Source organism: Ochotona curzoniae, unplaced genomic scaffold (genome assembly GCF_017591425.1).
Source record: "Ochotona curzoniae isolate NIBS_2020 unplaced genomic scaffold, NIBS_Ocur_1.0 scaffold_4683, whole genome shotgun sequence".
NCBI classification, from domain to species: Eukaryota; Metazoa; Chordata; class Mammalia; order Lagomorpha; family Ochotonidae; genus Ochotona; species Ochotona curzoniae.
Window position 1 is genome coordinate 18,233,911 of NW_024467121.1, and position 17,600 is coordinate 18,251,510.

A 17,600-nucleotide genomic window follows, 5' to 3' on the forward strand; every position below is an offset into this window, starting at 1 on the left:
CGCGGGGCTGAGGGAGGAGAGAGCGCGGGGCTGAGGGAGGAGAGAGCGCGGGGCTGAGGGAGCGCAGGGCTGAGGGAGGAGAGAGCGCGGGGCTGAGGGAGGAGAGAGCGCGGGGCTGAGGGAGGAGAGAGCGCGGGGCTGAGGGAGGAGGGAGCGAGGGGCTTAGGGGCTGAGGGAGGAGGGAGCGCGGGGCTGAGGGAGCGCGGGGCTGAGGGAGCGCGGGACTGAGGGAGCGCGGCGGCGGGAGCGCGCGGCTGAGAGGGAGCGCGCGGCGGCGGGAGCGCGCGGCGGCCCGGGACGGGCGGCCAGGCGCGCTAGGAGCGAGCAAGCGGGCGGCGCCCAGGGTTCCAGACCGCGCTTCTCACCGTCACCTGCCGTCCCCAAGTCAGGGGCTTCCGCTAGGTGAGTGTGGTTCTGCCGACTTGTCACAGGCTACAGGGCGACGGGAGGGCGTCCCGGCAGCCGCGAACCCAGCCGGGGTGTCCGTGCACGGGGGGTTTGGTTGCGAGGCGGGGACACGAGGGGGCTTTGGGACAGAGACCAGGGGCGGTGGCGGCGGTCTGCACACCCCCTACTCCCACCTCGTCTCAGCCGGCGCTCTGTGCTTCCCGCAGTGCATGAAGTTGGGGGAGTCCCCGGCACGCACGTTAGGGGCTGTGGTCTCTTAAGAAGTTGGTTCTGTTTCGCGGTATCAAGGGGCGCCGGTGTCGCGGGGGAAGAAGCGCGCAGTTTTCCCATTGTGGAGTGTTTGCGGGTTTTTTTTTTTTTTTTTTTTCTTGGACGGCGAGAGCCCCAGGTTGTGCCCAGCATCCCGTCCCAGCTGCCCTCGCCCGGAGCCTTGCGTGGGGCTGGGGTGGGGGGCAGGTTCAGCACACGGCTTCCCACCGGAGACCTCCGATCTCTGGGCTGCACGGTGGACGGTGTGATCCGACCTCGGCCGCAGATGGCCGGAGCCAACTCCTAGACGAGGTCCTGCGCAAAAGGTTTCAGTAGATTTCCGTCCCTCCCCACCCCATCCCCCATACAAGGGGCCCCCAACAGGTAATCGAATCACGCGGGAATGTGTAGGATCTGCCCTGTGAGCCGGGGGCGGAGGGATTAAAAAGAGAAGAAAATGTGGCTAGTGGAATGTGTTGTTTGAGTAAAAGGCAATAAAATAATCAACTCCAGTATTTCTCCCAGGCTTTGCAAGTTTCCCAGTATTGTTTTACAGGGACTAAATTTAAGCATCTACCCCCCTCCCCCCTTAACTGCAGGAACTAACCTCAGAACACTTAACTCTGCCAGAACTTACTTAATATAGAGCAGAAAATTGAAAAGCATGCTAAGGAAAGTGATTTGGGTTGTTTTAGCCCTATCCCATCCGAACAGAACATCCAGACCTATTGCAGGACAGTGGAGGAAGAAGTTTTTTTATGGTTGAAATTTCAATGAGAAAATTTATGTTTTAAGTTTTTGTTTCTAAAAGATACAGCAAGGCCAAACTAGGTAGATGTGTCAACTTGAAATCTTTAATCAGGAATTCTTTTCTGCTTCTGTTGTTGTTTTAAGAGCTATGAATTTGCTCAAGCTTGTAACGTTTGTCCTCAGAGTTCCCTTCTGAATGTGACAGATTGTTTTTCTAGTTGGAGATTTTTTTTTTCTCTTCCTGAAGCCAATGTGGAAATACAAACAAATGCCTTGTTTACTTGGGATTGGGTAGGATGGATGAAAGTTGTCTAAAATCCTGCTCACCAAACTTGACAGTGTATTATGGAATTGGGGGCATTTTCCTGCCCAGAGTAGTAAATAACCGTTTTTAAGGGACTGATCATAGCACTTTCCAATGGGCTTCTCTCTGATCTGAATGCAGATCAGCTTAAAGTAGTCTATTTTCTCTGTGTCTGGAAACCAGGAATCCAACATTTGTGTGAGAAAACTGGAAGGGGGAGTATGGCTTTAAGAATGCCCGACTCCGTGGCTCCCTGTGGTTGCATGAAAGAGTTGCCTGTTTTACGGTAGGCCTGGCATGTTCAGTCTTTCATTCAGCAGTACCCGTACTGAGCCACAGCTTCCCACTGGGCTTAGTGACTGTTGTAGATGACTGGAGCACATAAGGCTCAAACTGAGCAAAAACCAGATCAAGTGAGTGAGCCTTCGCCAGGAACTTGAAGAAACACCTGGCTCTGCCGCCAACGTCGTCAGACGCCCAAGGAGCCTCTAGCTGGCACCCAGTGTTGATGGCAAAGATTATCTCTGATAACGAGGGAGGTGGAGCAGGGCCTTGGAACCTGAAGGGAGAGAAATGAAAGGCTTGGGCGGAGCTGAGCCGAGATCAGGGCATCTGTGAAACAAGATGTTCAGGTGCATCTTATCTCCATGGTTGCGGGACAGGTGCCAGTGGTGCCATGGCCTGTGAGGAGCCCGGTGCCAGGGGAATCCTAGGAACGTCCCAGAGTTTGGGCCACCTTCCTGCGTGGCAAAGGGCATTTCCTCTTCCACTGCGTTTTCTAGTGGTGACACGATAGCTCCCCTGGTGCATGTGAGCTCGGATGGGTTTGGCCACTCGCTGTCCGGGCGAGTCCACTGTCCACTCTGGGCAGCATGTGTGTCCCTGGAGTGGAATCTCCATTGGCAGCCACTGTTCATGAGACCCAGGGGGCTGCCAGTTGTCCCCCTTCTGGACCTACAGCAATGATCTTGGCACCCGAGGCTGCTTTCAGAAAGCTGGGTCTTTGACACCTACAGTCACAAACATTTTGCATTGTGAGGGAGAGATGCATAGCCTTTATGAAAGTCTGTTTGCATCCTTAGTAGTTGCTAAGGCACAGGCACCAGGAAGATTTGATTCTCCTTTTTTAATTGTACTAAAAACACGTAAAGTATAAGTTACCCACCACTGTGAAGTGTATAAATCAGTGGGCTCAGGTACATCCATGATGTTGTACGAACTTTAGGACTGTCTGATTCCAGAACATTTTCATCACCCTGAAGGAATACCAATCACATTGAGCCCTCCCTCTTCCGTGTGCCCCCACCACTGCAGCCCTGCACTACTGTGAATCTGTCTGCATTTCCATCTGCATCTCTGTGGGTCTGCCTACTCTGGAATTTGTACAATAGAATGTTACAAGAGATGGCCTTTAGTGTGGATGTCTTTCATTTCAGTCTAATGTTTTCAAGGTTCAGGATATAGCTTATATCAGTTCCTCATTCCTTTTTATGGCTGAATAATACTCCATTCTATGTGTATGTCACATGTTGTTTGTCAGTTGATGGACATTGGGCCATTTCTGCCTTCTGGCTCTTTTTAATGCTGCTGTGAACAACTGGATGCCGATTTTTGTTGAAACCCCTTTTCTTTCCTTTTTTTTAAATAAAATATTTACTTATCTTAATTTTCATAAATTTTTTTTAAAAGATTGATTTATATTTCTTGGAAAGGCAGATCTACAGAAAGATGAGAGAAGCAGAGACAGAAAGACCTTTAGTCTGCTGGTTCACTCCCCAAGTGGTCACAACAGTTAGAGCTAAGCCGATCCTAAGTTTCTTCCTGGTCTCCCATGTGGGTGCAGGGTCCCAAGGCCTTGGGCCATTCTCCACTGCTTTCCAAGTTCACAAGCAGGGAGCTGGTTGGGAAGTGGAACAGCCAGGATACAAACTAGCACTCATATGGGATCCTGGAGCATGCAAGGCAAGGATTTAGCTACTAGGCCATTGAACCGGGCCCAGAGATTTACTTATTTTTATTGGAAAGGCAGATTTACAGAGAGAAGGAGAGACAGAAAGATGTTCCATCTGCTGGTTCACTCCCCAGATGGTTACAGCGGCTAGAGCTGAGACAATCCAAAGGCAAGAGCTTTTTTCAGGTCTCCCACATGGGTGCAGGATCCCAAGGCTATGAGCCGTCCTCCTATGCTTTCCCAAACTGCAAGTGGGGAGCTGGGTAGGAAGTGGAGCAGCTGGGACATGAACTAGCACCCATATGGACTGTTGGTGCTTTCAGGGGAAGGATTAGTCAGATGAGCCATCACGCTGGTCCCAGAATACCTGTTTTCAATTCTTTGGGTCTACACCTAAGTGTGACTTTCTGGGTCGTGTGGCCACTGTAGCTCTGCACCATTTTACATTACCACTAACTTTGCATGGCTATCCTGGTTTCTCTACACTCTTGCCATCACTTGGGGTTTTTCTTTTGCCTGTTGTTTTTGAGTTACAGCCATGGTAGTGGCTGTGAAGTAGTATCTGGACCATCTTTTTATGTGCTCATTGACCACTTAGAGTAGCTCTCTTGCATTTGCAGTTAGAACTGCAGTCTGAAAATAGTATCACAGCGCAATGAGGAATTAATTTTTTTGGAGGGCTGGCATCATGGCATAGTAGGTTATGCCTCCACTGGTGGTGTTGGCCTCCAATAGGGGCACCAACTCAAGTCTCAGCTGCTGCAAGTTGGATCACTGCATTCGTGCATGACACTGGGGTTCAGCACTTTAGCCTTCTGGAGCTTGGCTTGCCAGTGTATAAATTAGGGGTAGAGGGCAGAGAAAAAAAAATTTTAGGGGTAGCCTGAGTGGCTTCTTAGGCTCTTCCTCAGACCTGGGAACTGGAGATTTTTTTCATACTGATGCATCATAACTTTGCTGTACAGACTTAATCCAAAGTAGTTCATTTTACATACTTTCCTTTCTTCTTATTATTTTAATATTATGTATTCGAAAGGCAAAACTTCAGAGAGAGAGAGAATCCTTCATTTGATAAGTCACTTCTCAAATGGCCACAGCGCCTGGGGCTGGACTTGCATCTAGGTGGGTGGCAGGGCACATGGATTTGGGCTGTTTTTTGCTGTTTTCCCAGGTACATTAATGGGGAATTGGATTGGAAGTGGAGCAAGTGGGACAACCAATGCCATACGGGATATTGGCATTGCAGGCAGCAGTTTATTGCACTATGCCACAGCACTGTCCCTTGCACACATTTCTGAACAGAATTATCTTGTATTGGAAACATAAAGCTTATACTCCTTTGCACTACACTAAAACCAGATAAGCTTGGTCAGTGGAGCATCAGTGGAGCATACAGTGGTGTGTTTGGTATTGTCTACGAAGATCAAGGGATTTAAGCTGCATTGAAGTGGCTGTTGTGTCAGAGACAATTGGGAATACAAACATAGAAGTCAAGAAGGAGTGGATTCTGCCTTCAAAGAAACTTAACAATCTAATAAAAGATGGTGTCAGAAGTTAATCAGTCGGGCCTGCCTCATGGCACAGCAGGTTAAGCTGCCACTCAGCTGGTCTGCTTCCCGTCCAGCTTCCTGTTAATTTATGTTGGAAACAGCTGATGGTTACTCAAGTACTTGGGTCCCTACCATCCAGTTCCGGGCTCCTGCTTTCTGCTTTGGCTCCCAGTTCTGGCCGTTGCAGCCTTTAGGGAGCAAATTAGTAGATGGAAAATCTCTCTCAGTCTCTATTCCTCTCTCTCTCACTCTACCTCTCAAATGACATAATTTTTTTTTCAGGAAAAAAAATGAATCGATAATAAAGAGATCCATTACTATTTGGGGGGGAATAGAGAACAGAAGCAGTGTTTCTAGCAGAGATGTCAGAATATCTACTTGTAGGATATAGTGTCAGAACTGAGCCGGTAAGGGGAGGAGAGTGAAGAATTAGGCAAAAATGGTTAGAATTGCAGCTTTCATATCATAAAATTAAAAAGAAAAAGAAGAAAAGAATTGCAGCTTTGGTTGTCAGGCAAAGTTGAACCTGTCTTTGGGAGTCCTGAACGCAGAAGGCTCAAAGGTCAGGTCGTGGTTAGCCGATCTTGGCTGCTGGCTGCGCTGCGGACTTGGCATTGGCGCACTGAGGAGTAACTTGAACAGAATGTCCAGAATTGAGGAAAGGAAGATAAAAATATTGAAGACGTAAAGATAAGATGGCATGCACATGGGAAAGATGCTTAACAATGTAGACTAGAATTCTTGGTGCAAAAAAGAACGTCTTGCGTAGAGGGCTTGAAGCGGGCGTGTGAGACTTGCTGAATCCACTGAAGGGATTGCACCTGACTTCCTCCTGGGTGAAGATCCATTGTCACCCGGGTCCACTTGCTAGCCAGAGAATTGTTAACTAGGTTCTTGCCAACTCAGGCAGTTCCATTTTATAAAGCAAAGGTCTTTAAAATACACATGAGACAGAAACAGACTGAGTGTTAATTTTTTTTCCTGTTGACTCCCATATTGATTTCAGAGGCATGCACCAAAGAAAAACATTTCGGTATCCACACGTGATAAAACCAGACTTCAAACCAAAATTTCATTTCAGGGAACACTTTCCCTGTCTTACAGTGTTAATTATCAGTTCAATTCAAAAAATATGAGGTTAGTCCTATACAGTGCCTAGCATACAGCTATGTTCCACCTATACCATGAACATCGTTGTGCTATTAAAGCTATTCGTTATTTAGCCATTGTGTTCACCTGTGGGATGAATTTAGCCAGCACACTTGCAAAATTCACAGAAAACGTCTGGCATCTTCCAGTCTCGTTTTTGTGCAAATTCTCCTTTCAGCAGAATGTTGGGTTTTGCTTTCCAGGGTGGTGAGATTTACCGGCAAGCAGCAGGCCTTTCTCCTTAATTACCAGACTGCACTCCTGATCTACTTTAAAGGAGCTCTGTTTTCTCCCTGAGATTGAAGGCAATCCTTGAATTTCTGAAAATAGTAACATCTTAGCTGGTGGCTTGAATCATCCAGTTACTTTTTTCTTAAACAGACATTTGGTTGTCCCATTTCTTGTGAGAGCACTGAAAATCTCTGTGTTTTTCCTCTTTAAAACAGGGTGTGTATGTGTGTGTGTGCGCGCGCGCGCCCACAAGCTGGTGAAGCAGGTAATTTAGAGGTTTGTGCTGCTGCATCCCCAGGAACAAAATAGGAAGAGATAGGGAGCTCTGTGTGCCCATCCCTTCCTTTAAAGATTTTTTTTTTTTTGAAAGTTAGATTTACAGAGAGGAGACAGACAAGTTTTCTATCCACTAGTTCACAAGGGCCCAAAGGTTTGGATCATCCTCCACTGCTTTCCCAGTCCAAAAGCAGAGAGCTGGATGGGATGCGAGTGCTGCCAGGCTCTGGATTAGCCTGTTGAGCTACCACACTGGACCTGGTAAAATGTTCTCTGTCCTCTTCCCTGGTGGGGCTGACTGGGAGAGACCCCCGGAAGGTGAGGTTAGAAGTTGGAGATAGTGGATCAATCCAGCCAGAAGTCATAGGTGAGCTTTGCACCCCCTGGATTGTATTTAAATCTGTTCCACTTGAGCTAGGACATTGTAAATCAGACCCTGAGCTTCCAGACTAACCAGCTATTAGAACTATGAATGCTAAATGAGCATGATCCAAGTCAGCTTTATTTTCATTGTGTGGATGCACAGAAAAACTCTAAGCTTCTTAGGGAGAAAAGCCTTGTAAACCAATAAGGTATAATTATTACTTCCTTGCAAAAAGTAGTACATGTTTGTTCAACACGTAATAGATGCACAGTAGTATTTGGAGAGTACATGAAGAGGAAGTATAAAAAACTCTTTCACAAAGAATAATTTAAACTGGGATTTGCCTGCTATTTGGTAAAAATTTGCTCAATAATGCAGAAATGTAACAGGCATACTGAACATAATTTGGGGGGAAAGATTTATTTATGTGTTGATTTATTTGAAAATGCAGAGTGACAGGGGACCTCAAATGGACTCAGTAGCCGTTTGGGCCAGGCAGAAGTCAGAATCCTGGGCCTCCATCCGAGGCGCTGTGAGCAGTAGGGCCTGAGGACCTGGGTCGTGGTTCTCTGCCTTCCCACGTGCATCCGCAGAAAGCTGGGTTGGAAGTGGAACAATGCTCATATGGGATGTTAGCATTGCAGGGAGTGGCTTAATGCACTGTGCCACGGTGTCAATTCCTGAAGATCACTTTTTCAAAGATGAGTAAAGAGGAAAAAATTGTGATGTCTGTCTTTGCAGAGATTTCCAAGTAGGCACTGCTCTTGTTGATAACTTTTCTATTCCCTCCTGTCACTTATGGTTGTTGTTGTTGTTGTTATTACTATTATTATTTTGTTACTAGACAAAATCAAATAGCTAGTCCAGGCCATCTTCAGGTGAGATTTGCTTTTGGAAAATCTAGTTTTCATATCTGACTCAGTGATGATAAAGTGGTAGTCGGAGACGTCTGCCCTCAGGGCCTGCCCAGGTGAGACTACCTGGTAAACCTGTTTGTGTAAGTGTAGGCGAATCAGCCACTTTTATGTGGTGTCTGGTGCTGAGTAAATGATTGCCTCCTATTAATAGCTGGAACTATTCACAGTGGAGACTGTTTGAAATCAGCTTTGGTTTTCATGTAGAAATGTTCAGAAATGTCTTTTCCAAAAAATGGATAAATGAAAACATGATTTTTTTTTTCCTTTGGGAGAAGTAAAATTTCTAGCCTTTTATTTATTATTTGGTTTTAATAGCCTTGAATGCCAGTTGTGTTTAACATAAAGACATTTCAGAAATCAGGCAAAACCCAATTTGGAAAAAAAAAAAAAAAGGTTAACTCTATATAAAAGTACTAGACTGCTCACTGCATTAGCATTTTAAAAGTTTTGAGCCAGGCATGGGCCCTGTGGTCCTGTGGCATAAGTTGAATGTCTGCTTCTCAGAAGATTGCCTGCTTCTTGTCCCGGCTGTTTCCCTGCCAATCCAGCTCCCTGCTGAGGCACCTGGAAGGCAAGTCCCTGGGCTCCTGTCACTCCCGTGGGAAATCTGGATGGAGTTTCTGGTTCTTGATTTTGGCTTGGCCTAGTAGGCTTGGCTGTTGGAGGCATTTGAGAAGTGAACCAGTGAATGGAGGGTCTTTCTGCACCTGCCCCCCTCTACTCTGTTGTTCTGCCTTTCAAATAAATAACTACAAATCTTCAGGGAAATCTCCAAGTCAAAATAAATTTGCTATGATAACACCCCCCAACAACAAGCTTTTCCCTGAGGGAACTTACTTTGATCTTCATTGCAAGGATACTTTCCTTGTTTGCTTAGTGAGTGTTTTTAGAATTCTGAGGATTTTTTTTTCCTTTGAAATTGAGAAATAGCCCAAACTAAAGCACAGAAACTGTATGTTGGTTTGTCTTCAACCTGTTGATTTGTACAGAGGCTCATTTTTTTTAGGTTCATCTTGCTCACAGGTTTCATCTGTAGATGGCATACTGTTGAAACTGGTATTTAATAGATGTCCTTATGTATCTGCTAGTGCCAACTGTTTAATATATTTTTGTGATTAAACATCTCCTTTATAACTGATTGCAGTCACTCCCCTCAAACTTCCCCACATACCCTTGAATGAAATCTGTAATGATATATACTTCTCTTACATGAGAACATGTGAAGGATTTGATCTAAAAATATGATTGACAGGCCATGAGTAGTTAGTATAACAATCCTTTTTTTTTTTAAAGATTGATATGTCTTTATCGGAAAATCAGATTTGCAGAGAGAAGGAGAGACAGAGAGAAAGATCATCTGTCTTCTGGTTCACTCCTCAAGTGGCCACAACAGCCAGAGCTAAGCCAGTCGAAGCCAGGAGCCAGGAGCTTCTTCCGGGTCTCCCACGCGGTACAGGGTCCCAAGGCTTTGGGCTGTCCTGCATTGCTTCTCCAGGCCACAAGCAGGTAGCTGGATGGGAAGTAGAACAGCTGGGACATGAACCGGCACCCACATGGGTTCCTGGCACTTGCAAGGCAAGGATTTTTAGCCACTAGGCTACCACTCAGGACCCACATTTTTTTTTAGAGAGATTTACTTATTTTTATTGGAAAGGCAGATTTACAGAGAGAAGGAGAGATAGAACTTCTACCTGCTGGTTCACTCCCCAAATGTCCACAAAACAGCCGGAGCTGAGCTGATTCATTGCCATGAGCCTGGAGCTTCTTCCAGTTCTTCCATGGTCTTGGGCTATCCTCTACTGCTTTCCCAAGCCACAAGCAGTCAGTGAGCTGGATGGGAAGTGGAATAGCCAGGACATGAACTAGTGTCCATATGGAATACTGGCACTTAAAGGAGGAGGATTAACTAATTGAGTCATCACACCAGGCCCTCCCAACTCCCACCCAGCACAACTGTCTTAACATGTTTGAAACTACCACTAAGTGTTTACGCCTTTCTTTTTTAAATTTGTTTTCATGGGTTTATTGATGTGGTTTTATAGAGATTTACAGTTTGAATTTTGGTTGCATAATGGATATTGAGTAAATCTGTGTTTTAGTATTATCTGAAACATGTGGCTGAATTGAAAACCACTGTGAAAGGAGTTTGTAATCTAATTGGAGGAAAGAAAGCTGATGTGAGCAGTCATATCAGAGTCAAACAGGTGCAGTGTAAACAGTGCAGCAGGAGCCAGGCGGGGCCGTCCACAGGAGGTTGTGAAGGGAGGCCCGGCAGGGGATTGAGTGGGGCTTTGAAGACTGGGAGGAGAGCCGCAGGAGTGGTGGATGAGGGTGCTCACAGCTGAGCAGCACCTCAAGGAGACTTGGACGGGAGCAGAAGGTTCCGGTTATGGAAAGTAAGGTGGAAGAGATAAGCTGAAGCCAGGATGGAGAGATACTGCAAAGCCTTATGTTCTTACACATGGGCTCCTTGGCAGTGTAGATTAGCAGAGTGAAAAACCTCTGCCAACTTGACCAGCCAGTGGCACCACAAGTGACCTGGGGTTTCAGAAAGCATATTGCAAATGCCTGTTGATTGCCTGGGGTCGTTGTACTGGATCAAGAACAGAAGTACTTGGGAGGTCTGAGGCCCAACCACTGTGTGTTGCCTCTGTGGGTCGCTCAGTCCCTCTGCCTGTATCCTGTGGGACAGGAGGGTGCGATGCTGTTTGCTGGGTGAATGGTAGACTGGAGAAGGCTGTGCTCAGAACTATCCCGCGTGCCGTGGGAACTAGAGTACAACCCTGTTTTCATGGAAATAGTGTACAAGCTATTTTTGAGGGGCAAGAGGAAATGATTAATTTAGTTTAGGATTATTTTTAAGCCGTAATTATGTTGAATGTAAGAGAAGGAAAGAGGATCGGTACCCAGTTTCCTTTTAATTTAGGAATTGATCTCATTAAACTATAATAGAATTTTCTAGTAAAGGCATTCTTGTAAAACTCATTTTTAGGACAGGATTTACATAAAACAGGAATTAACACAGAATCATTAACACAGAAAATATAAAAGCAAACTTTTAATAACTTTAAAATCAGAGCAAAGAGCATACAGCATAAATGACACTCAGTTTGTGTCCATAGGAACAAGGGTTGTCAGGAGCCACTAGCATTCGGGCCCACAAGGGCTGGTTTGTGTTTCCTGATCTTTGTTTTCACCTATTTGTTGAACCGTATGAAAAAGCCCACTCGTGCTGATGAGCTGTGGTGATTCAGAAACAATTCCCCCTGCGAAATTCTCTCATGTTTAAACGTTGTTGAAGGTCAGTAAGAACATATATTTCTGAAACTCGCATGGCTTTTAAGTCATCATATTAGGGTTTTTTCTTTTCTTTTCCAGGATGAACTTTCAAACATAGTTTGCTTTCCTAATATTGTTTTATCTACATCATTGCAGAATAGATCTTCCCCAAATTCTTACAAATGCAAGTGAGAGAGTAAAGTGATCAAAGAATAGGAACTAGGTGGAGATTCAGTTCTGCCCTGGTCTGTGGTATGCCCCCTGCCCTTGGCCTTGGCCTTGGCCTAATCTATAGGTGTGCATGTGAAGCCTGCCCTCGTCTATCAATGGGCAGACTACTCCTCTCGTCATAATCTATAGGTGTGCGCATTGATCCTGCCCATCAGATGTGCCTGTTGCCTTTGCCCTAATCCGTAGCTGTGTGTGTTGACTCTGCCGTGGACTGTAGGTGTGCTCCCTCGTGTTACCATAGTGGACATCCCGAGATGGAAAGGGAGCTGTCTTCTCTGCTCAGCTTGCCTCTGTTGACTGTGTATTAACAGTGGGAGTTAATGTCTGAACGAGGAGGGAGCGGCCGTAAATCTTTATTGCACGTAGGTCCGTGAGCTTCCAAGTTAACCTGGATCTCTTCCTTTGGGACAGGTGTGTACTGGCAATGAGCTGGAGTTCTAATATTAAAGTGAGATGCGGGACACACTAAAGCGAAGTGAGTTCTGAGTCTCTTTCTTAAGGAGAACAGCTTTTCCACTCCTCTATTCAGAACTACCAAATATGTAGTTATTGTCTGTGTGGTTTTTGTTTGACCTCTCTGTAGGAGAGCCTGGGATCTTCAGTAATTCAATCAGGCTAACCTGTCTGATGGTGTCAGAGCTTATTGTGTCTAAGGAAAGTTTGTCCTCAGGATTTCTCCTCTTCCTTTAGAGCCATCCCGCCCCAGTGCATCCCCTCTGAATTGCCCAAGGATGCTGTGTGTCATCTCCCCCTCCCTCCTGGCTCCCTGCCTGTGAGTCCACCATGGTCTCCTTTGATGCTGGGCTTCTCAATGGCTTAAAGGTCTAAAATGACCAGAGAAATCATCTTTCCTCATTCCTCTAGGAAACCTCCTGTTTTCCAGCAGCAGGGATCTGGTGCTTAAGAAACAAAACAAGCAAGCAGGGACCAGCACAATCCCTTCTCCTTCAAGCATCGGGATCCTATATGGGCTCCAGTTCATGTTGCAGCTGCTCCACTTCCCATCCAGCTCCCTGCTTATGGCCTGGGAAGGCAGTGGAGGGTGGCTCAAAGCCTTGCAACCCTGCATCTGAGTGGGAGACCCAGATGAAGCTCCTGGCTCCTGGCATCGGAGCAGCTCCTGTCATTGTGGCAATTTGGGGAGTGAACCAGCAGATAGAAAACCCTTCTCTCCTCTGTAAATGTACAGGCAGGTGCCCTTGTCTAGGTGTAGGGCAGTCAGGTCGTCACACACGCCCTCACTACCCCGTCCTTATCATTGCCCTGTGATCCTGGATGCAGATGTAGGAGACAACGTGTGTGTGTTAGATTAAATCTATCTACAGCAGTCTTCCCTGTTTGAGGGGCATATCCTCCCAGACTCCTAGTGGATGCCTGCTGCCACTCATCTTTTCATTTTAAGGAAACCCTTTCCCACCCCTTGGCTGTAGCTTTTGAAGTTTTAAATGTGACAGCAAAGCTAGCATGCATTATTTCACCTTCTCAACTTCACTGATATGATTGCTTCTCTTTTAAATTTATATTTTATTGCAAAGGCAGATTTGCAAAAAGTAGAAGATAGAAAGATCTTTCATCCACTGATTCACTCCCCAAGAGGCCACAATGGCAAAAGCTGAGCTGATCCAAAACCAGGAGCCCAGAGATTCTTCTGGGTCTCCCAAGTGGGTGCAGGGTCCCAAGGCTTTGGACCATCCTCCACTGCTTTCCCAGGACACAAGCAGGGAACTGGATGGGCAGGGGAACAGCTGGGACACAAACTAGAACCCACATAGGATCCCAGTGCGTGCAAGGTGAGGACTTTAGCCACTAGGCTACTGTGCCGGATTCATAGGATTGTTTCTTGCAGGTCATAGCAACCTTGGCATATGATTATTTTTTTCTATCTTGATTAAGTTGTGAACTTAAATCTGCCTTTCTCTGTCACTCTTTCAAATGAATAAAGAAAGAAAAGTTATAGGAGGAAGAAGGGGGTAGGTGTTGCACACAGCTGGTTACAATGTATACAATGTAAAGTGTCAGCAAGAGTCCTGCCTCCACCTCTGGTCTAGCTTCCTGCTGATGCACCTGGAGGCAACAGCTGATGGCTCAGGCACCTGCCATCCCATTGGAGAGACCCCAGTGGGCTGTTGGCTCCTGGTTTTGGCCTACACCAGCCATGGCTGATGTAGCCATTTGTGGAGTGAGCCAGCAGATGGAAGATCCTTTTCTCTCTTGTCTCTCCCCTCCTTTCTGTCACTGTGCCTTCAAATAAGGAAATAAAACTTATTATTATTATTTTTAAAAGGAAGCACTTTTATGGGTTTGGGATTCCTAGCATCACCAGCCTTGTGCTTTGGGGGTATTTTAAAGTAAAACAAAGGTTATTTGATTCTGTGACTGTTGTTACTGAGTGTAAAAGGTTACAAGTATGTGCAGTGTAGCTACGCTGGACAGGGCACTGATTCACATCCCAGGCAGGATGGAGCAGGTCAGTGTGCAGTGTCATCACACCACTTAGAACGGCATGCAATTTAGAAGTTACGGGTTGTTTATTTCTGGAATTTTCCATGAATGTTTTCAGACCGCAGTTTGAGTAACTGAAACTGCATAAAGTGACACCGAGGGTCGAGGGTAAGGCAACACTACCATCCATGGCACTGTGCTAAGAAACTAATCCTAACGTTGCCTGCTGTGTGCCTGCCATCCTCCAGTGGACTGGTCCCAAGTGATACAGAGCATTCCACAGTAACCCCTGTTGGTGCTTATTCGTGGAGCTCTCGGTGCTGGATGAACCCAGAGGCCCTTGGCTGTGCTCTGCCGCTAGCCATAGGGTGATAACTGCCTCTGTGTATGTTCCTGTGGGTTCCTGGTGGAGCATTCCCACAGGGAGAGGCCCGACTAGTGTGGCTTCTGGGTCACAGGACACGCTTAGTTTGAGAAAGTGCTGCCGGAATGCTTGTGCTTGGCTGCCGCTCCCAGCCGCGGTACAGATTCCTGTTTGCCCACATTCTCGGAAACAATATTTTTTCATTATCTAATTTTTGCTAATCCAGTAAGATAAAAGCAGTGTCTCAGGGTACTTTCAGCTTGTCCTTATTTTGTCTTCTGCTGGTGTTGCACACTGCTCAGAACTCCTTAGTCACCTGGTATCCCCTTATGACCTTGTAAGGACCCTATTCTTTGTGTTTTGTTTGCTTTTATGTTTTTCCTGATGAGTTTCTTTTTTCTTGTTAAGTTATAGGAGCTATTTGTCTCTCTCTCAGTTCTGGAATCATTCAGCGTAGTAAATATTTTCTACTGGCTTGCCATACTGTTGTTAACATTGTTGATGGTGTCTATAATTTTGATATAGACAGATTAATTACCTATATTAAGTTTCATCTTATGATTTTATTTTTACTCTTAATGACTAGAAAGATTCTTGGAGCAGAATAGGAGAGTTAGAAATAGAACCAAAGAAGCATAATTGTTTAATGTAAAAGAAAATTTGCCTTTTTTTTTTCAAAATAATGAAAGAAGATGGGTTTTTTTATTACACACCTTTGAGCAGTTGATTAGTCTTCTTGGCTTGAGTGCAGGTTTGAGTCTCTCACATATTTATGTTAATTTTTAACAATTTACTTATTTGAAAGGCAAAGTGACAGAGAAAATGATCTTGCATCTACTGGTTCACTATCCAAAAGACTACAACCGTCCATGCATGGCCAGGCCGAAAGAACCACAGAGCAAAACAAACAAAAACCCAAGCAGAGCTCAGGAGTCAGGGCTTCCATCGAGATCCTCAGCTTGTTTTGCAAGCACCTTAACAAGGAGGAGCTGGACTGGGAGGGGGGCGCTGCTCTGTGACGGCTGAAGGTTTCAGTGCAGCCTACACTGCTGACCACCACTCTGGTCCCAGTTACAGGACTTTAAATTCAAGTTGAATCATATCTTTGAATATGAAAAGTAAGACCATAAAAATGCTAGTATAAACTGTGAAGGGTGTTTTTATTGATATTCTGAGGGTAGAAAAGGCCTTTTTAAGTTGAAAAATCTTGAGCATAAGCAGAAAGGCTGATAAATTTGACTATATGGGGCCTGGTGTGGTAACCTAGTGGCTAAAGTCCTCACCTTGTACATACCTGGATCCCATATGGGCACCGGTTCTAATCCTAGCGGCCCCACTTCCCATCCAGCTCCCTGCTTGTGGCCTGGGAAAGCAGTAGAGGACGGCTGAGAGCCTTGGGACTTTGCACCTGAGTGGGAGACCTGGAAGAGGCTCCGGGCTCCTGGTTTCAGATCAACACAGCTCCCAAGTGACCACCTGGGGAGTGAATCAACAGACATAAGATCTTCTTTGTGTCTCTTCCTCTCTGTATGTCTGACATTCCAATAAAAGATATTAAAATAAATCTTTAAAAAATTTGACTATGAAAATGAAAACTTTAATTGCAGATTAAGGCAGAACAATCTTTGCGACTTACAGCATACAGTGTCTGAGCGTCTTACTGTGTTTGTTATGTTTGTCTCAGAGCTAGAACCTGTGTCTTATGGCTCTTCTTTGAAATAACTTTATCTCTTTAGTTCTTTACTGTCTTTTAATAACATTTTTTCCATAAAATTTTATTTATATTTTGTTAGATCCACCTCTAGTATACAAATGGCTATATGCAAATATAGTATATTTATTTTTAATGGTGGCTAATTTTATGCATTGTGGCTAATTTGAGTTTTCAATTTTTATTTATATGTAGAAACTATTAATTTCCTGTTGCTTTTACTAATTTATGGGTTCTTTAATTTTCTACCCAGATAGTAATTATTTCCATGTAATGATATGTTTATCTTTTTTTTTTAAGATTTATTTATTTTTATTGGAAAGTCAGATATACAGAGAGGAGGAGAGACAGAGAGGAAGATCTTCCGCCCAATGGTTCACTCCCCAAGTGGCCACAATGGCTGGTGCTGCGCCGATCCAGAGCCAGGAGCCAGGAACTTACTGCAGGTCTCCCATGTGGGTGCAGGGTCCCAAGGCTCTTAGTTGTCCTCTACTGCTTTCCCAGGCCACAAGCAGGGAGCTGGATGGGAAGTGGAGCTGCTGGGATTAGAACCGGCATCCATATGGGATGCTGGCGCGTTCAAGGCGAAGACTTTAGCTGCTAGGCCATGGCACCGGGCCTGTTTATCTTTTTCTTACAAGTTCTTGTAATGAGTGCTTGCTTGGTTGGTATGTGGCTTAGCATGTACAAATAAAACACAGCATGCAACAGGAGTGGTGGTCAAAAGTGAAGCAATGGGGACTTGAACCTGTGGATATGGGATGCTGACATTGCAGGCAGTGGCTGAACCCACTATGCCAGCCTCTTCATATGTTCCTAGGTGTAGTTGGCCTGTATTTTTTCCCTTCTTGTACATGTTTTCGTATCAAGGTTTCAGATGACTCAAAATGAGATGGGATGTTCTTTTTCTGTAAGCTTGGTGTTATTTGTTCTTTGAATGTCTGAAAAAGCTCCAGAAAAAGCTTTCTGGATCTTCTGTTATTAGAAAATTTTCTGTGCCCACTGATTGATTTTCTGGCTTTTTAAAAGTTTTATTATTTGAAAGACAAAGTGGTGGAGAGACATAGATCAATCTTTGATTCATTGATTTGCTCCCTCAGTGTCCACAAAAGCTGGAGCAAGGCCAGGTGGAAGCCAGGCCCAGGAGCTCCATCCAGGCGCTGGCAGTCAGGTGCCTGGGTCATCCTCTGTTGCCTTTCCAGGCGTGTCAGCAGGAAACGACTCCAAAGAGCAGGGCAGCCAGGACTTGAACCAGCACTCCTCTACAGGATGTGGCCATCCAGTCAGTGATTTAATCCCCACAGCAGCATGATGCTTTCGCAGGCCACAAGCAGGGAGCAGGAAGGAAAGTGGAGCAGCTAGGACACAAACACACCCATATGAGATCCTGGCTCATGCAAGGTGAGGATTTAGCTTCTAGGCTA

General features: G+C 45.5%; 1 protein-coding gene across 1 annotated transcript in view; it reads left to right on the forward strand.

Moving 5' to 3' along the window:
* Positions 1-292: 292 nt before the first annotated feature.
* The window catches only part of PROSER2 (proline and serine rich 2), a 38,992-nt gene continuing 21,684 nt past the window's right edge, over positions 293-17,600 (forward strand). Inside the window, exon 1 of the mRNA XM_040968107.1 lies at positions 293-402. The gene's annotated coding sequence lies outside the window, so the exon portion shown is untranslated. The remainder of the gene's footprint in view (positions 403-17,600) is intronic.